Below are 20411 nucleotides of genomic sequence, written 5' to 3' on the forward strand. Positions count from 1 at the left end.
TTCAAGTCGATTTCACTGAATTGCCCAAAGTGGGGAGGTTCAAATTTGTGCTGGTAATCGTGGACAAATTGACCCATTGGGTGGAGGCTTTTCCCAGTCCATGGGCAACGGCTCAGACAGTGTCCAGAAAATTACTGGAGGAAATTGTGCCCCGATATGGGGTGGTGAATTACATTGATTTGGACCAAGGAACTCCTTTTACATCAAAAATTATTAAGCAGATGGCAGAGGCACTAGGCATTCGGTGGGAATACCACACTCTGTGGCATTCCCAGAGCTCAGAACAGATGGAAAGGATGAATCAGACTTTGAAAGTGCAGTTATCTAAATTAGTTTTAGAAACTCTGATGTCTTGGCTGAAATGCCTACCTTTAGCCTTGCTTAATATCAGGACAATGCCTCATTTGGAGACGGGGCTCTTACCGTTTGAAATGCTATATGGGATGCCATATAGACATGGAATGCCAGTGGGACACCCCAGGCTTGAGGACAGCCAGATTCAACCATATTTGGTTGCAATCAACAAAAATGTACAGGAACTAAGAAAACAAGGGATAGTATCTCAAAGCACTCCTCTGGGATTTGCTATCCACAAAATCCAACCAGGTGACAGAGTGCTTGTGAAAACGTGGAAAGATGTACCCCTCTCCCCACACTGGGAAGGCCCCCTTCTTGTCCTTCTGACAACAGACACGGCCATTTGGACTGCAGAGAAAGGCTGGACACATGCGTCTAGGGTGAAGAAAGTCGAACATCAGGAGGAAGCGCCCAAGTGGAGGGTCAGCTCCTTCCCCAGGTGACTTGAAAATCAAACTCCAACATACTTGTAAATGACCACAGCAAAAGGGTAGGTTGTATACTGTCTGACTGTGTATGATATCTGTCTGTACATTTTAAGTGTGAGTATTGTCAGGGTGTTTTTGTTGTACACTGCAGAAGGGACAGAGGCCAAAGGGATTGTGCAGACAGTGTCTGGAAGAGGAGCTTGAGCTGACTGACCATATTCTAACCCTAGCCACAAATTTAAGAATCATTGAATTGGACTCGCAGGAGTGGTTTCACAGTTTTCAGAATGGGGTGCATCGAAAGCTCAGGTCTAAGGCAGAGATTCTGGATGTGAAGTGCCAGAAATCAATCAAAGTACTGTGCAGCTCAGATGCCGTCAAAGTTTCATGGTGGGGCGCCTTCAAAAGGAGGTATGCAGCGAGGTCAGAGAATATATTCCCTGAAGAATACTCCTGCTGCTGTGAAGATGGTCTTCCTCGCCACTGGTGGCACCCCAGGGAGCGGAGGCAAAGGCAGAGGAGTACGCCTGGTGGGAATCCTGATTGGCCTGAGCGTAGCCATGTGCAGGACGCAGAGTCTGCACACTGAGGTCTTGATGAGTGGCAGAAATGAAAACTCCACGGACGAGTGCAATAAATGCACTCAGGTGGTCCCGACTGAACAAAGGGACGGGGAACCCTCAGCATACCAAGCCCCAGAGGAATGCATCAGGGAGCCTGGCAGGTACTGTTGGGTGAACGGCACAAGGGTCAAATTGTGTAAATTGGACAAAGGAATCTGGTGTTTCAATCCAGAGGTAGGGACACAGAATGGGCAGTCAGGCAAGCACCAACATCAGATTGGTGGAAGGATGGAAAAGGAATGTGGAAATAATCTCAATCCCTGTTTGCAATCTATGTAATCGAACTATGTGGGTTGGGGGAGAAACAGAATCAATTTTTGTTGCATATCACCAGGTGAATCCATTGTGTTATGACAATGCGAGACTGGGGATGTGTGTGATGAATGGAAAAATGTACCAGGTGGGAAGAAATGTTAAATTTGACAGCAAATTCGCCCTAAGCAGGGAACCGATCATATTTGATTTAGCACAGGCGAACGATGATAGAGTATGCCTGCAATATGATAGGGTTGTCTGCTTTGCTAAAAACAAAGACGGTGCGGATCCTGAGGGAAAAATGAGGGAAATTACTCAGGAACTGAAAAGAAGGGAGTCAGAATTGAGGAAGAAAAGAATAGAGCAAGAGAGATTGAAAACCCTGGGAGAGCAGTATGAACTGCTTGAAAAACAACACGCTGATGGGGAACTACCTTCCCCCAATTGAAACTTATTTATTGATTTAATGCAAGAAATTGCAACAGAACTGGAATTGTCAAATTGGTGGATTTGCAGGGGGCTGAAGTCAGCAGAAAAGTGGCCATGGAAAGGGGAAGGTTTGGCTCCAGAATAACTTCTGAAATGGGACAATCCGAGGGTCTCAAAATTGGCACAGAGACCTGAGGGGTGGGTGTTGGATCAAAGGGTGATTGGAACCATTTGCATCAGTCAGGAAGGAAAGGAATATACCGAAATGGTGGGATACACTCTGTGTATAACTACCCTGACGGTAAATTCAAACAATAAGGGCAAGGTCTGGCAGCCAGAACCCCCTACAGGGTATTGGAGCCGGAAAAATGAGACAAATTGTGAATGGAACAAAAGGATAGCACTTTGCTGGATCAAAAGTCGTGGAGCCAACCCTTATCAATCCTTGGAGGGCCTGAGAGAATACTGGGGAGACCCAGGGAAAACTAACATTAGATGGAAAGCTCCGGATGGAATCTATTGAATTTGCAGGAAAAAGGCATACAGCGAATTACCCCCAAGGTGGAAAGGATCATGCACTTTGGGCATGATCCAGCCGGTGTTCTTCACTCTCCCTCAAACAAAAAGTAACCTGCTAGGGGCTCCTGAGGAGAGAGAAGAAGTCTGAAAAAGATGATACCTGTCATAAGTGGTAGGCAAACTTGGGGGGAGGAAGAGTGGCCAGCAGCGAGATTGATTATTATGGGTCAGCCACGTGGGCTCAAGATGGAAGCTACAGATATAAGACTCCGATTTATCTACTGAGCCGACTGATCAGGCTGCAGGCAGTGGTAGAAATTGTATCAAATCACACCTCAGAGGCCCTGGATTTATTAAGTTGGCAGCACACCCAGGTATGGGCATTTGTGTACCAAAATCGAAAAGCTTTAGACTATTTGCTGGCCAAAGAAGGGGGAGTGTGTGGGAAGTTCAACCAATCAGAATGTTGTACTGAAATTGATGATTATGGGGAAACCATAAGAGGATTGGCAGCCGAGATCAAGAAGGTGGCCCATGTCCTGGTTCAAAAATAGAATTCGATTTTACAATCATCATGGTGGGGCAGATTGTTTGATGGGGCCTGGTGGAACAAAATAATATTCTTTGTGCTGTGTTCAGTAGCCGTAATCCTATTTCTTCCATGTCTAATTCCTTGTTTTATTAGACTGATTCATTCCGTGGTACAGGGGATGCAGATAGCAATTGTACCCATGGACCCAGAATTGGCTTCCAGAAGAAACACATCCAAAATCATGAGCCTGGGAGAGAGAAAGTATGTGAGCAATGCTGCAGAAGTATTGGCAAAGTTTGAGAAATGAGTCAAAACGAGTGTTAACAATACTGATTATCAAGGGATTCCACAAGGAGAGCATGGGATGATTTAATAAAGTTTTGTTCTCTTTGTGGAAGACCCATAAAGGTGGCGGGTAGATGTAGAAATGAATAGATTTTAGCAATTTGGGTTATAGAGGAAGCATGAATTAATGTGGTGATATTAAAGGGGAGGGATTGTAATATATGGTAGAAATAATTCATGCTATCAAAGAATGTATTTTATAAAGATTGTGAAATCCAAACGAGTCTCTGACCACAGGCAGCCCCGAGAGGCGGATGCCTATTCAAACCCTAAAATTCCAGGAGTCGGGCTAGATAAGGCACTTTAGCCCAAGAACAGACGCATCTAACGCGATGATCACCAGTATCCTGAGTCATCAGAAACTGCCTAAGAGTGATCATTGTCCCACCGATAGCATCAATCAAGATAGCCAGAGTCGCCAGGAAGATACATGTGAATACATTACTTCCCCGGATTCGATCGATCAACGCTGGCTATCAGCCAGGAGACTGCCTTTGTCCAGCTCTGCACAGGGAAAGAACTAACTATGAATGTGAAGAGTTACAAAAGAAATTGGGACTCCTTTGCCTCAGGCACAATAAACTGTATAAAACATCCCCGCTAGAAGTGACTCTCATGAACATGGGGGGATTCGATGTCATAGAGGATGGAGCCAGGTTCACCCGGTGCTGATCCCGGGCTCAACGCTGTCTCTTTGACTGTGGTGGTTTTGAGGACTGTATTTTGGTCGCAGAAAAAGATAAATATTTTCACATTTTTTTATAATTTGGCTTTTGATTGATCATTTATAACAATTCCTTATGAAAATTATTACACAAATCCTGAGTACCTTACAAGGTTTTCTGATGCATGTTTTCTAATATTTTCTTAGTAAGTGTTTTTATTAAGTAATTGTCTTCCATCAAGAAGCTTCCATTTCCCAGATCCTTCTTGCTCTCTTCCTATCTTGTTAAATTCTTTTTTTCTCTGCTTCACTAAGCTTTGGAATTTCTAATTTTTCCTCATTTGGAATTAATATTAACATAACTCTTTTGGCCTATTTTCGGCTACATTTTTAGCTTCCTGGTCTGCCAAATTATTTCCTTTTATTTCTGGGGTAATTCCCTTTTGGTGTCCCTTAATATGTACTATAGCTATCTCTTTCAGGTAATTTTAATGCCTCTAAAACTTCTAAAATAAGTCTCTTATGTACTAATCCCTTTCCTCTTGAATTAAGTGATCTCCTCTTTCTTTCCAAATTTTTCTAAAGGTATGTACTACTCCAAAGGCATACCTTGAATCACTATATATAGTTCCTTTCTTGTGTGCTAAATATTCCAGTGCTCTTTTTAGAGCATATAATTCACAAGTTTGAGCTTACCAGTTTAAGGTTAAGTTCTCTTTTTGAATAATTTGCATGTTTTTCCCATCAACTTCTGCATATCCTGTATTTTCTCCTTTTGTAAGGATTTGTGTCTCTGTTAGCTAACATAACTCCCAAAGGGTAATTTTGGGGTATCCCTGCTAGTATGCTTTTTACTCCTTTTTTTTTTTTTTTTCCTGGTATCCAAATTACTGGTTTCAAGATCTTATCTATTCATCCCCTCATCCCCTTCCTCTGTTTTTCACTTTCTTTAACAACCTAAATACCACTTTCTTCCAACCACAAAAAAAAAAAAAAAAAAATCCCCTTTTCCTCACAAAACTATTTAATACAATACACCTCCCTCCAAGGAGATACAGGGAATTTTAAAATAAACAATCTACACTACACATACTTTCATTTGTCTACATTGACTCACTTTTATTTCTCATTCACTTCCACACATTCTTTCACACGCTCAGGACACAAAGTGGATCCCTGTTGACAGAGAATCGCGGGTCCCTGTGGCCCCCTCCCCTTGGCGTTGGCCTCTGGGTCTCAGTATCTCCCGGCCTCCTGGGAGGGCCCTGACTCTGCTGCCTCCGGTGCCCGTTCACCTGTGAGGCTGATTTGTGTCACTCACACTCTTCAGCTACGGCCCCCTCACAGGCCCGGGGGGACAATGGCCCGTTTGCAGTCACACACATGCTCTGTCGCAGCCCCCACCTGCCCCGGGGAACAATGGCTTATTTGCAGGTCACCTATACCTTATGTCACAGCCCCCACCTGCCCTGAGTTGAGGCTAATTTTGTGCATGACTCACTCTCACACACAAGAAAACAATAAGGTACCTTTTACTTTCAAACCATGTAATGCAATTTTAGGTGCCACTGGCCAGTCCCCAGTGCTCTTGGGTATCCCTCAATCCAGCTGTGTTGTACAACCCCAGATTCTCTTGGGCATTTTTATTCATCAATCCAGCTGTGTTGTACAACCCCAGATTCTCTTGGGTATAACCTCAGTTTAGCAGAATTTTGCTTAACCCTGAATGCTCTTGGAATGTTAATCCCTCAGCCCAGCAGGTTCAATTCTGGATGCTCTCAAGCACTCTTATCCCTCAATCCAGCAGAATTTTTAGGGGCCCCTTCCACACTTTTTAATTTATTTTATTTCACTCTCCCAGTGGATTATGCCAGGAAAACCCTCGGCTTCCTCTCTCCATGGGGTCCCACCCCTTGCCTAAGACCCAGTCCCAGTTTCCCCAGGAGGGGTCCTCTCACTCTTTTTATCTCTCACTTCATCTCTGTACTGGCCGTTTTTCTCGCGAAAAAACAAAAATGCAGCATGGGAGACTCCTCACTCACTTGGCAGGTCTGGGATCAGCAGCCTGCCTCTCAGCCACACACGCACATTTCCCCCCCTTATCTGTCCCCGTTCAAACAAGTACTTACCTATCCTTTGTCCTTAATCTTTGTTCTTCATGTACATTTTCATTTTAGTGGCCAATTACTGTGGTTTTAGGGAATCCCTTCCCTTTTCTTTGTTTTATTGCCTCCTTTTGTCCAGATCCTAAGCTGCGTCTGTCAGTCACATTAGAGGAACACAGAGTGAGGCTGCCAAATAGGGCAGGGAGCGCCTTCCTCACCCTGATTTCCCTAAGGCACCGGCAGCGAGGTATTATAACCATCCTCTGTTACCATAATTGTGAAAAATGCTAATCACTTGTTTTTAAATTTTTTAAAGTTTAATAGTAATAAAATTGTTGTGACTGTGTTCACATGGGTCTTAGGATGAGGGAAGAGACGACGATCTGACTCCATGTTTCAGAAGGCTTGATTTATTAATTTATGACATATATTAAAACTATACGAAAAGAATAAAAGAAAGGATTTCATCAGAAGGCTAGCTAAGAATAGAAAAAGAAAGAATGATAACAAAGGCTTGTGGCTCTGACAGAAAGTCTGAGCCAGATGACTGTGATTGGCCATTAGTTAGAAACAACTAACATAGGCCAATCAAAGACCCACCTGTTGCATTCCACAGCAGCAGATAACCATTGTTTACATTTTGTTCCTGAGGCCTCTCAGCTTCTCAGGAGGAAAAATCCTAAGGAAAGGATTTTTCATAAAAGACATCTGTGACAAATTGTTACATAAATAGTATGTGTGAGTACCCGCTTCCTCTCCTTAAAAATTATCCCACATACATAGTCTCTATTTTAACTACAAAAACTACATTTTAACCACAAAACTACATTCACCATACTATCAAAATATTAATAATAATTAACACAACATAACATTCTAACATAACACATATAGTATTCAGTTTAATATTTGTGAAAAGCCAATACATATAATATGTATTTTTCACACCTATGATGCGAAAGGAACTGTCAGTGAAAAGAGCGTTAGCATGTTTCCTCTGCTGGTAGATGGTTGTATGGTGGAGCTTCTTCAGCACATGTCACTGGTTCTTGTTTCTCTTCATCAATGAGACCAAAGTTCTCACCTTCCAGCCAGTTTGTAATTATCTCCAAAATCCCAGGGCAATTCGGGTTTCCAATATGGGTGTGCTGTGTGATGAGAGCAATCCATTTACTCCATGTAGCACTGGTGGCATGGCGGGTAGAGGGAACCTTTCCTTTTAACCTTTCCACCCCAGGACTGGTAGTCCGGGTGCCAGGAGAAGTTGTGCTTCCATGTCAATCACTTCTGAGGTGGCTTGGACTCCTTCATAGGCAGCCAAGATTTCTTTCTCTGTGGGAGTGTAGTTGGCTTCTCACCCTCTGTAGCTTCAACTCCAAAATCCCAGTGGTCAGCCTCAAGTCTCCCCAGGCATCTTCTGCCAAAGGCTCCAGGAGAAACCATCGCTCCCGGATGCAGAGTAGAGCATGTTCTGCACCTCTGGTCCCATCCTGACTGGGCCAAGGGGTACTGCATGAGCAATCTCCTGCCTGATCTGGGCAAAGGCTTGCTGTTGCTCAAGGCCCCAGTGGAAATTGTTCTTCTTGCGGGTGACCAGGTAGAGAGGGCTCACAGTCTGACTGTACTCGGGAATGTGCATTCTCCAAAAGCCTACAGCACCTAGGAAAGCATGTGTTTCCTTCTTGCTGGTTGGTGGAGACACTGCTGTGATCTTGTTGATGACCTCAGTGGGAATCTGACACTGTCCATCTTGCCACTTTACTCCTAGGAACTGGATCTCTCGGGCAGATCCCTTGACTTTGCTTTTCTTGGTGGCGAAACTGGCTTCCAGCAGAATCTGGATGATCCTCTCTCCTTTCTCAAACACTTCCATCGCTGTGTTCCCCCACACAATGATGCCATTGATGTACTGCAAGTTCTCTGGAGCCTCACCCTTTTCCAGTGCACTCTGGATCAGTCCATGGCAGATGATGGGGCTGTGCTTCCACCCCTGGGGCAGTCGGTTCCAGGTGTACTGCACACCCCTCCAGGTGAAAGCAAACTGAGGCCTGCATTCTGCTGCCAGAGAAATAGAGAAAAGCACCTTAGCAATGTCAATGGTGGCGTACCCCTTTGCTGCCTTGGACTCCAGCTCGTACTGGAGTTCCAGCATGTCTGGCTGATTTGCGGAAGCAAACAAACTCCACAACTTTTGTGAAAGTTGTAAAGCCGGTGTGTTTATTACAGCACTGGATGCATGTGGGAATCGTTCTCCTAAAATGACATGTGTACCTCTGGGAACTCCAGATCCTTTTTTATCTCACTCTCAAATACATATGCATGCAATTTCACAATAGGTTCATACATATTAATTCTATTGATTTTGCGTGACATTTGCCACTAATTTTTCTTTATCAGAAAGAATTCCTGGGTCATCCTGCCCTTTTTCCCCATAGCAGCCTCTCCATGTTTCAGAGTTCAAGGGACCCCCCCCCTTATGTCTTGTCCTTCAGCTGAAGCAGTTTCTCTGAGTATAGGCTTTTTGCGAGAACAGGCAGTCAGACTAAACAGCTATGTTTGCAAGCTATAGTCTTAATTCAAAGATGTACAAGATGTACATTTCACCCAAATCAAAATGGATTTCTACTCTGGAAAATTTCCACTCTGTCTCATTCCCCCCTTTCCTAAAAGGAAGAAGTAAATTCTTTTATTTAATGCAAATCCCTACGATAATTAGCGTGCTTTAATGCTTTACCCTGTACATTGGATAAGGATGTTTCTCAAGCATACACAATCTTTAACCAGTATATACAAGCACGGTTTTCTGGTTAGTACCTGAATGAATCTCAAAGTGGCAAATACTTGGTTCAGTGTCAAGACACACATCTTGAGCATTAATAGTATTGCTTCCTAGTTGTTCCCTAGTAATACAAGATTCTAAGTTTACTGTTTGCCACCTTTCATTCACCTTTCATGTCCACACCCTATGTTCTGAAGGGTAGAGAACGATTTTCCATTATTTAATCCTAGTGCAATGATGGGGTGGATAACGTAAACAGTGGCATTATGTATGGTAAGCACAAAGGCAGTGGCCACATTAGAAGCAGGATCATAGGTGAAATTTACCATAGTCCACCAGGACTGAAACTTCCTTTCAAAATCAATCACATTATCCCAGACAATCTTCTGAATTTCAGCTGGAAAATCACCTTCACCCCCTTCCCATATGAGCAGAGCTGCTGTTGCCTGCATCCATAACCGTGCTTGTATACAACTGAAAACTAAAGACACATTATCTTGAACCATACTAAGCACTTCTACTATTAGCTTGTGGTCTTGGTCCCCGGCCTTTTCCCACTTTGGCAGTACTTTTGAAATCTGCCACTGGCTATTTCCTAATGCCAATAGAGATGACTGTAAAGGCTGCTTCAATTTTGCTAGGCCACCTGCTGCAGTGGCCAGATTTCTCATAGATCCAGTATACTGATTAAAACCTGGGACCAAGGTCATTCAGCATTGTCTTGGACAGAGATACTCCAAGACTTCAATTACAATTATATACAAAACTATTCTATAAATAAAATTACAAACTACGCCCCCCCCAGTGCAATACACTCATTTTGCCCAAGTAAATTTCAGTCTCAGTTCATTGTCTCTGGGTGTCAATTTCCAAGGGGCTCCTGGGGCCTGCTTCATTCGAGTGTGGTGGATCCGGGCATTCTGCTTCTTAATCTTGATTGCAGTGAAGATGGTGAGAAGCACCTGGAATGGTCCTTCCCACTGTGGTTTCAAAGTCTTTTCTGTAAGAGACTTAACGTATACATAATCCCCAGGCTGTATGTTGTGTACTGGTCCATCTAGCTCCCTGCTCCGAGTTCCAGCCACACGTTTTTCATTTACTCTGAGCTGTTTAGTTAAAGCCACCATGTAGGTGGCCAATGCTACCTCCCCAATGTGGGTAGACATTTCCTTTTGTGTTCCATAAAGTATTTCAAAGGGACTCAGCCTTTCTTTAGCTCTAGGTTTAGTTTGAATTCGCAACAGTGCCAGTGGAAGAGCTTGGGGCCAGGGCAGACTAACTTCCTGTCCCAGTCTTACAATTTGCTGCTTTATCAGATGATTCATTTTCTTGGCTGCTCAATTGGGGCAGTATGGAGTGTGAAGTTCCCAATCTATGCCCAGGTGGCTACTCATCTGTTGCACTATTCTGGAAATGAAATGTGATCCTCTATCCAAGGATATTGTGGCTGGAACTCTGAAGTGTGGTATTATTTCTTGTAATAATACCCTGGTCACCTCTCAAGCCTTGACAGTTCTGGTGGGGAACCCTTCTGGCCATCCTGGAAATGTATCTGTCAATACCAATAAATACCAGTACCCCCCTTTCCTTGGGAGTTCTGAAAAGTCAATTTGCCACTGCTGTCCAGGCCCATGGCCCCTCCCAGTCTGATCAAGTTTTGGTCTGGGGGTATTTTTGGGGTTAGTCTGGAGGCAAAGATCACACTGTCACTTGAGAAATGGTGGCATATAAATTCCTGGCAACGATTCTCTCAGTCAAATAGGTGTTTAGGGCATCCCAGTGTGTTTTCTGGTGCTCCTCCCTTACTAGTGACTACAACAAATGGGAAGGGATTACCAGCCTCCCTTCAATGGTAGCCCACCCTTCTTGGTTGTATGTCCCTTTTTGATCTTTGATTAGTTTTCTATCTTTCTTATTGTATTCTAGCTTACCTTCAAGGGAAATTTGTCCACCTGGAATTAGAGCTCCTTTAATAGTTACCTCACCTTCCACTGCTTCCTTTGCCTCTCTATCTGCCAGCTCATTTCCTTCTTCCAATTCTGAGCTCACTCTCTGCTGTGTCTTAATATGCATAATTGCTACCTTCTCAGGCAGCTGAACTGCTTCCAGCAGCTGGATTATCTCTTGTGCATGTTTGATGTTCTTTCCTTGTGAGGTCAGCAGTCCCCTCTCTCCCCAGATGGCTCCATGTGCATGCATGACTCCAAATGCATACCTCGAGTCTATACAGACATTTATTTTCTTTCCTTTTGCCATTTCTAAGGCAGAAGGAAAGAGAATCAGTGCAATTATTTTGGCCTTCTGTGCAGAGGTGCCTGTTGGCAAGGGTCCAGATTCTATTACCTCTCTGCAGGTAGTGACTGCATATCCAGCGTGTCGCTTTCCACTGGCAACGTGGCTACTCCCATCAGTGAACCAGGTCTCTGCACCATCCAAAGGAGTGTCCTTCAAGTCTGGGCATCTGGAGTAAGTAGCTTCAATGGTCTCCAGGCAATCAATCGTGGTGTACTGCTTCTCCTTGATCCCACTGAGAAAAGAAGCTGGGTTCACAAGGTTAGTGACTACAGAGTCCTTTGCCCAGCATTGACCTCATACCTCAGGTAGATTACTTTCTGTTTCACTACCTGTGCCTTTTTTTTTGATACTCTGTACCCTTGGAGCCCCAGGAAATTCAAAAGGCTCACTGTCCAGGCCACACATGCTTCCCTCGTCTGAGTGGCTATCAGGAGATCATCCACGTACTGCAATAGCCTTCCTTCCTCTTGTGGAGCTTCCCAGGACTCTAGGTGTTTTGTAAGTTGTTCTCCAAACAGAGTAAGGGAATTTTGAAGCCTTGAAGGCCTTGAGGCAACACAATCTATGTGAGCTGGGTTTTGTGCCTGCTTTTAGGGTTTTCTCATTTGAATGCAAAAATTTTCTGGTTGGCTTAATGGATAGGGAGGCTAAAGAAGGCATCTTTCAGATCTAAAACAGCAAACTAGGTTAGCTCAGGTGCCAAACATGTTAGTAGGGTGTATGGGTTTGCCACAAGGTGTACTGCCTGACCCTAGCTGGTTGTTTTCCTTAACTTGCACAGAAGGTGCATTCTCTGCCCTCCCTGCTATGTTAGAGGCCCATACCCCAGGAAACACTGGATCCATTATTTTCTTGTTAATTTCATCCTTATTTTCAATTTCAGTTTCACTAATTGTTAAAATTAAGCTCAGTGTATCTACATCTTCTTGATCCTTTACCCCTAAAATAATCTCCCCATCTTTAAATGTGATCTTTGCTTCCAGCTGCTCCAACAAGTCCCTACTCAACAGGGCCTTTGAAGAGTTGGGCAAATACAAAAAACTAAGAATATTTTGATGGTTTGCAAAATATGATTTATCAGATTGGCCAGTTGCCCCCTTACCATAACATAATCATCTGTTATAGGCATCAAGGCTTTATTTAACACTGAGTTTGCTGCCCCCGTGTCTACTAAAATGTCCATCTTAGTTCCCATCTTTCTACCCCATCCCATCTCTTTGCCTTAATTCAAAGTCTTGGGGTATAAAATAGGCTGAGCACACTCAGCTTTAATTATTTCTGCTAGGTTTCTTACATTACTTGAAACTCTCTTTTCTAATAATTCAAACACCCTGTTACTTTGCTTCTCGTGACTGGTTGCTACTAAATTCCTTAGAGCTCTCTGAGTAGCCTTGGTTGCCTTAGAATAACATAAATTATAGAGTGCCTGTCTTGGTCTCTTCCACCTAAACTCTGCTTTACAAAATCTCATTCTTTTCCAGTTCTCTTCCCGCACAATCTAATTCAAGCATTTTTTCTACTGACACTCACTTGGCTGGCTTGCAAAAAGCTGTGCCTGTTACAGCAAAACTCTGATATGCCCAAAAACACAGACACAGACACACACCCCCCACATCTCAAATTCATGAGAGTCAGGGCTTAGGTTGCTGTGGGAGGGGAATTCCTGGAATTCCTTTAATTTGTTTTACCACATTTAAATATAAATCACCATACTGCAGTTTTTCCACGTAAAATGCTACACTTTTTGCAAACAAAATCCTAAAATCTTCACAAGCCTACAATACCAAGAATCAAATTACCACAATGTGGGGGAAGAACCACACAAACTCACTGGGAAAGGGGTATCTCTTAGAAGTGCCCACTTTTCTTGACACAACCCAACATACAACACTTCAGCATCTACCCACATCAGCTTATCAGCTTCTTCTGGTCCTCACACACTCTGGACACAATCAAAATAACAGCACACAGTAAAATTCCAGGGACCAAGTCCAAACTAGTGGGGCAGAGGAATCCCCTGAGTTCATCTAGCCACAGTTAAAATGTGCACAATCTACACAAATCACACATCACCACCTTTAAACACAATAAATGAATAAATGTCCTCACCCACGTTTCTCCACTTGTTCCACTACTCCGTGGGGTGTTCCCTGCCCCCACAGCCTGCCCCAGCCGGTGCTCCGGGCCTCACCTGGACGCTTCAGACACGCGTAGAACTGCCCCTGCATGCTGTGGGTACACTCGCTCGCTCGCTCTCTTTTATACACCACGCACTCACACGATTACAAACACACTAACATTAACCACACACTGCATTAACCATACAATGTCCAGACACCACAAGCACACAAAGTTCATGTTCACTCAGCTCACCCCAGAGTCGCTAGCGGCCGCTCTATTGAACAATGAACCTGTTCCCAGTCACGCTATCAATCGGGAACCTCTGCCGCCAACCATGCTCCTGGTCGATGTCTGCCTGCAAGCACAGGGACGAGGCTGTGCACTCAGACGTCTCTGAGTGACTTAGCAGCCCTGTCTCCCCCGGGCCCTTTGACAGACATACCGTGTATCCACACACCAGCAGATCGTTGTCTGTATCCACAGGAGGCAAGCCGAGATGGAGCAGAGCTCCTCCAGGAAAATTCCAGGGTGCACCCAGGAGTCCGTCCTCCCTTCCGACCCTGAGAGGACAGACAATCTCCTGGCTGGCTCGCCAAAATGATTAGTGGAAAAAAAAGAGAAACTCCACAACTTTGTAGAAAGTCATTAAGCCAGTATGTTTATTACAGTGCTAGGTGCATGTGAAAATCGCTGTTCTCCCTAAAGGACATGCGCATCCCTGAGAATTCCCCCTTGCTTATACACATGCATATAGTCTCATTCATATTCATTTTACTGATTTCACATTGCAAGTTGCAATTAGTTTTTATCAGTCCTTGCGCTTTGCGCAGAGAGCTCTCTGGTCATCCTCAGCCTTTGCCCCCGACAAAGACACCTCTGCTTATCTCAGGAGTTTGAATTCCTTCTCTTGGTCAAGGCCATTCTGCGAGCACAAGATTTTTTGGTTTTTTTTTTTCTCTCTTGCGAGAACAGGGAGTCTTAAGCACAGATAAACAAGTTACAGGCTCAGAACAGCACATTTCACCTAAATCCAAAAATGTATTTCTATCCTGTTAAATTTCTACTTTGTCTCACCCATCCAAGGAATGATGTGCTCTGACTCCATGATTTCAAACGCTGAACAGATGCTTTATTCTATACTATATTATACTACATTAGACTATTGCTATACTAAATCTATACTAAATTACATACTAAAGAAAAACCTCTGACCCTTTACAGACAGTCACGACCCAGCTTTGACCTAATTGGTCAATCAGTCCAAACAACCATCACCAGTGTCCAATTAACAAATCACTCTTGGTAAACAATCTCCATAACACATTCCACATGTGCCAAACAACAGGAGCAACAAGTGAGATAAGAATTGTTTTCTTCCTCTCTGAGCTTTCTCAGCCTTTCCACAGCTTCGCAGGAAAAATCCTGTGAGAAAGAATTATGTCTCTATTCAAAGAAATGTGAATACCACAGGGATTTGTTCTCCCTGGTCTCCATCTGAAGCTCAGTGCCTGCAGTAAGAAAAGAAAAGGAGAGGAAGGAATGAGGAAGGAAGGATAGAAAGAGAAGAGGAAGGAGCTGTGGACAAGGACAGGATGGGATTTGCCTCCGTGCTAGAGGGAAGGGGAAGGGATCCCACCAATTCATCCCTGGCAGGATGGTGTCGGCAGTGGGATTGTCCTGCAGCCAAGGGCAATGCTGGGCTGAGACATGGAGAAGAGGAGAGGGGGAAAGGAGCAGTAACTTCCTCCTCACCTGCCTCAGTCTCTTATGCCATCTTCCTTTTCCTTGCAGCCTCCTCCAGCTCCATCCAGACAAAGTTTGGGATTGACAAATCCTGGCTTGGGGGAAAAACAACGGGTGAGACCCCTGGTCCTGCTTCCCAAGTCCAGCTCAAAAAGCAACTGCCCTGTTCACAGTTGGATGGGCCCAGACCCTGCTCATCTCCAGCCTCCCCCACCCCTCCAGGCTGACAGGATCCCTCAACTCCGGGATTGGTCTTTGCTGCTCTCCCCACTCTGATGCCAATCAGAGTCCCAACACCAATGTCCCCCCCAACTGGTACCACTGCCCCAGCCAGTACAGACAGTTTGCCACAGGAACCTTCCACAGTTCTCCAAAGAGACATCTGCATCTCAACTTTGGAGCCCTGCAAGATCCAAACATCCCCTCCTCTAAAAACAAAAAACCACCCCAATGGATTTGGGGCAAGCTCCCCCTACCTGCTCACCTGAGGGATCTGGGGGGATAGATGCTGTCACGGCCAGGGGAGCTGCAGACTCAGCGGGCAGGTGGGGAAACAGGTGTGGTTCTGCTGGGGCTCCTCCTCTTTCTCCTCCTGTTCCTCCTCCTCCTCTCCCACCTCTTCCTATTGCTCCTCCTTCCAGATCCACTCCAAATCCCACCTCTCCCCATGGCTGCAGCACCAGTGGCATTTGGGTGGAGGGAACCCCCCATGAGCCCCCCAGGGATGGGCAGGGGGCTTGGGGACCCACTCAGTGTGGATCCTTTTCCCCCCAGAGTCCCAGGGAATCACTCCAGGAATCGAATGATGGGGACACAATGGGATCTCCATGAAATTGCTCTTTTTCTGTTCCATCCCTACCTTTCCCTCTCCATACCCATCATTCCCCCAACCCAAAGACCCACCCTCAATTTGTGGGTGCCAGCCCTCCCGTGCTCTGAATCCTCTTTTCCCCTGCTCTTCCACCCCTTCCCTATTGTGCCTCCAGCCCCAACCCTCACCCCTGTGCTTGGTTTTGGGGAAACCAGGCACCTCTGGCTCAGTCTGGGGGGGTCACATCCCCCCTTTCCCTCAATTCTGGCAGCTCTTGGCTGCTTTTTCCTGGGAGGAATCCCTCAGTTTTGGGACTTTTGGGGTTTAGCTTAAAAGTGTGACAGCTCTCTCTGGCTTTCCCTTCCCTGCTGTGGCCTCTCAAGTGCCTCTGACACCCTGGGGGTGCTGGGATTTTCTTCCTGGGGACGAGGATGTTCATCCCCTTCCAAGAGCCCAATGCCCAGCTGGGGCTCCAGTTCAGGGGGTCCTTGAGCAGCTGCCCCAGAACCTCCCCCAGGGTCTCCCAGCACAGCCAGAGCCACTTGGCCTGGGGTCCCCAAAGGCCTCAGCAAGCCCCAGGTCCCTCCCAGGAACCCTCAACCCCCTTAAACCCAGCATCCCCCACATCCCCTGCAAGTTCCCCCCATGACCCAGGCCATGGCCATGTCCCCACTTGTCACTGGCCATGTCCCACCATGTCCTCACCCATGGCTGTCTCCCCACCATGTCTCCATCCCTGTCATTGTTCCCCACATCTCCATCCATGCCTGTGTCCCCCTGTGTCCCCACAAATGGCCCCATCCCTCTTCATATCCATGTGTCCCCATGTCACTCTCCATGTATCCATGTGTCCTACCATGACCACACTCACATCTCAGTTCAATGTCTCTTTTTACCTCAATATTGGGTATTTTAAAGGGATAAAGAGAAATGGAAACAAAATCAAGGCAAAAGAAAAGGTTTTCCTTGTCCATACCAGCTGAGGATCCACTGCTTAGGTAGAAGGAAATAACCTTTTTTGATGAAATTTCTATCCCACTGTCTCTAAAATCTTGGTCTTTTGCCCAGTTTTTCACCATTTGGCTGCAGAAGACACTCTTGGGCAATAGGAAATCAAAATCATGGAATCCCTGAAGTTGGAAAAGATCTTGTCCTGGTTCAGGGCAAATCTGGGAGAGAACCTCCAAAGGAGTTTCTCTAGAAAGCAGATTCAATCAGCCTCTCCCCCAACTGCTTCAGGAAAAATAAAATACCTCCTTGGAGAAAAGTGGAAAAAAACTGTTTATTACACAATAAAACCTAAACAATTTTAAACAATAAAACCTCTTGCTGCTCTAAAAGAGAGACAAACTCACAAAGTCCCTCTGTGGGCTGTAGCTCAGCTCACTCAGTCCCTTATCAGTTCCTCTGGTGCTGGAAATGCCGCGGCCCAGGCCCGGCCCGGTGGGCCACAGGTGTGAGCTGCCCGTGCTCTTCTGGTGTTCAGGCCAGAGCAGGTTTAAACAGGTCCAAAGAAAAGGGGAAAAACTCCACAGTTCAGGGAACTTGTTTGCCTCAGCTAGCTAAAACTAAGTAAAAGCAAAGGAGAGCTCTGTCCCGCTGTCTGTCCATCCGCAGACAACACAGTCCCAGAGCAGGAATGTGGAAGAGCGAGTGCAGTTTCTGAAAACAAACTGCATGCTGCTTCTCTACCCCTTCACTCTCAGAACAAGTCTTGAAGGTCAAAACTTATTATTCAGCACAAACAGAACAGATGACTGGGGATACAAGCATCATATAGTCAACGCAGAATATACTTCCAAGACCATTCAGTACTCCCTGATGTCACCAGGGTTGAATGCAAAAGATTTTATGGGGTTGAAAGTCAACAAATCTGCTCTTCCCAAGGAATTCCCATTGTTGGCCTGCGTCCTGATGGATGTTCCTGCCTCTGGGTTTATCTAGGTATCCTCAGAGAACCAGGAAGATGTGGAGCCCCCCAGCCAGATGCCTTCCAACTTTCATCACCAGGACCACGGATCATCAGGGCTCTCCCCAACGGGGGTCACTGGGGATCATCCCATGTGGATCCTCTCATGGAGGATGGAGCTGGAGCAGCGCACAAAGCTCTTCCCACATTTGGGGCACTCACAAGGGCTTCCCTTAATGGCGCCTCCACTGATCTCGGGTCAAGACTGAGCTCGTAGAGAAGCTCTTCCCACACTCAGGACACTCGTAGGGCCTCTCCCCAGTGTGGATGCGCTGGTGGATGATGAGTTTGGAGTTTTGTTTGAAGCCCTTCCCACAATCGGGGCAGCGGAAGGGCCTCTCCTCGGTGTGAATCCGCTCATGTTTGAGGAGATCGGAGCTCCTGTGAAACCTCTTCCCACACTCAGGACACTCGTAGGGCCTCTCCCCAGTGTGGGTGCGCTGGTGTTTTCTCAGGTCTGAGCTCCACCCATAGCTCTTCCCACATTCCAAGCAGGTGTAGGGCCGTTCCCCCATGTGGATGACCTGGTGCCGAATCAGGGCCAAGCTTCCTCTGAAGCTCCTCCCACATTCCCCACACTTGTAGGGCTTTTCCCCAGTGTGGATCTTCTGGTGTTCTGTCAGCTGGAACTTCATGCTGAAGCTCTTCCCACACTCCCCACACTCATAGGGTTTTTCCCCAGTGTGGATCCTCTCATATTTCCTCAGGCCAGAGCTCTGGCTGAAGCACTTCCCACATTCCACACACTCACAGGGCTTTCCCCCAGTGTGGATCCTCTGGTGTTGCATCAGGCTCCCCTTCTGGCAGAAGCTCATCCCACATTCCCTACATTCATAAGGCCGGTCTCCAGTGTGGATCATCTTGTGTTGCATCAGCTGGCCCCTCTGCCTGAAGCTCTTCCTACATTCCCTACACTCAAAGGGCTTTTCCCCAGTGTGGATCCTCTGGTATTGGATCAGGATGGAGCTCTGGCTGAAGCTCTTCCCACATTCCTCACACTCAAAGGGCCTCTCCCCAGTGTGGATCACCTGATGCTGCCTGAGGCTGGAGCTCCAGCTAAAACGCTTCCCACATTCCTCACACTCATAGGGCTGCTCCCCAGTGGATCACCTGGTGCTGGATCAGGTGCAATCTCCGGCTGAACTTCTTCTCACATTCCAAGCACTTGTGGGGCTTCTCCCTGCCATGAGGCTTCTCCACCAGCTCTGAGCTCTGGCTGGATCTCTGGCCGCTTCCTGGCTCAGGGGGGCTCTTTCCTCCCTGCAGCTCCCTGGGCTGGATTTGCAGCCCCTCCTTGTGCGCTATTTCCAGGGCTTTTCCTCCTCCTCCATCCAGACATGTCCTAGGAATGGAAAATCCTGGTTTGGAGAAAAAAACAAGATGAGAGTGCCTTGGACTGGGAGTTCCTCCTTGCCCAAGTTCATCTCATTAGGTCATTGGGCATCTTGTGTCTCTAAGAACCTCCAAAACACCACAATTCAGCACAAAAGTCCTCCTAACATCAAGACACAGATCAAAAACTTTCCAAACATCAAGATTCAGCAAAAGCCCCCTCCAAATAAAAAGATTCAGCCCCCACAAAAAACAAAGCACCAACATTTAGCCCAAGAAAACTCAGAAACACCAAGATTCACCCCCGGGAAAATCGTGGATCCCAATCCCCTGGCATCTGCTGCATGTGGGGGGGGGGCAACGCTCCTGGGGCTGGGGTCAGAGGCTGCAGATACAGGGAGAGGTGGAACCTTGTGCTGCTTCCTCTTCCTCCTCCTGTGTCCCTACTCTTCCTTACACTCCTCTTCCTCCTGCTATTCCTCCTTCTCCTGCACAATCCCACCTTTTCCTCCCACGTCCAGGGTTTCACCATTTTGTTCCTCAACCCTGCTTCTCCTTCCCTTCTCCTCCTGCCCCAGGCCCAGCACCCGCTGCCGGCTCCCTCTTGCCCCCAGACCCACAGCATCCCACGGCAGGGGCAGGGATGGAGCTGGGGCAGGTCGGGCTGGGGCAGCGCTGGGCTCTCGGCCGCTCCCGCCCGCACTCGGTCCCCACTGCAGCCGCTCCTGCCAGGACAGCGCGGGGGGGCCCGGCCTTGGCGCTGCCCCACTCCCACCTCCCCAAATTCCCCTCGGTTTTGGAGAACAGGGCATGGATAATGTTGGTGTGTTGGGAAGGGATTGGGTGAAGGGGAGTGTGCAGCAATATGGTTAAGGCAGGAAGCAGCAGGAGGAATCTATGTGGGAAGGAAAAGGATGATGGAAAAAAGGGTAGAGGGTAGAAAAGGAAAAGCCAGGAAGGGGTCCTGTGCCAAAGGGATGATGATCCCAAAATATCTCTGAAGGGTCCCTTGGGAGAAGGGTGAGGTAGATTGCACACTCCCTCAGAGGTAATTAAGGACTTGGACACCCAGGGGGGCAATAAGGGAAGTGGAGAAGAGATTTG

The 20411-nt window shown here is 46.5% G+C and overlaps 1 protein-coding gene and 1 long non-coding RNA gene across 5 annotated transcripts in view; one reads left to right on the forward strand and one right to left on the reverse strand.

Moving 5' to 3' along the window:
• Positions 1-20411, forward strand: part of LOC129132039 (uncharacterized) — a 286230-nt gene that overhangs the window by 122043 nt on the left and 143776 nt on the right. The gene's annotated exons all lie outside the window — the stretch shown is intronic.
• On the reverse strand, positions 8324-16100 carry LOC129132057 (uncharacterized). Its single transcript, XR_008535760.2, has 3 exons — positions 15205-16100; positions 13895-14960; positions 8324-13807 (listed from the first exon to the last, which is right to left on the reverse strand). It is a non-coding gene; the product is annotated as an uncharacterized LOC129132057 (long non-coding RNA).

This window comes from Agelaius phoeniceus, chromosome 27, assembly GCF_051311805.1.
Source record: "Agelaius phoeniceus isolate bAgePho1 chromosome 27, bAgePho1.hap1, whole genome shotgun sequence".
In the NCBI taxonomy this organism is placed as follows: Eukaryota; Metazoa; Chordata; class Aves; order Passeriformes; family Icteridae; genus Agelaius; species Agelaius phoeniceus.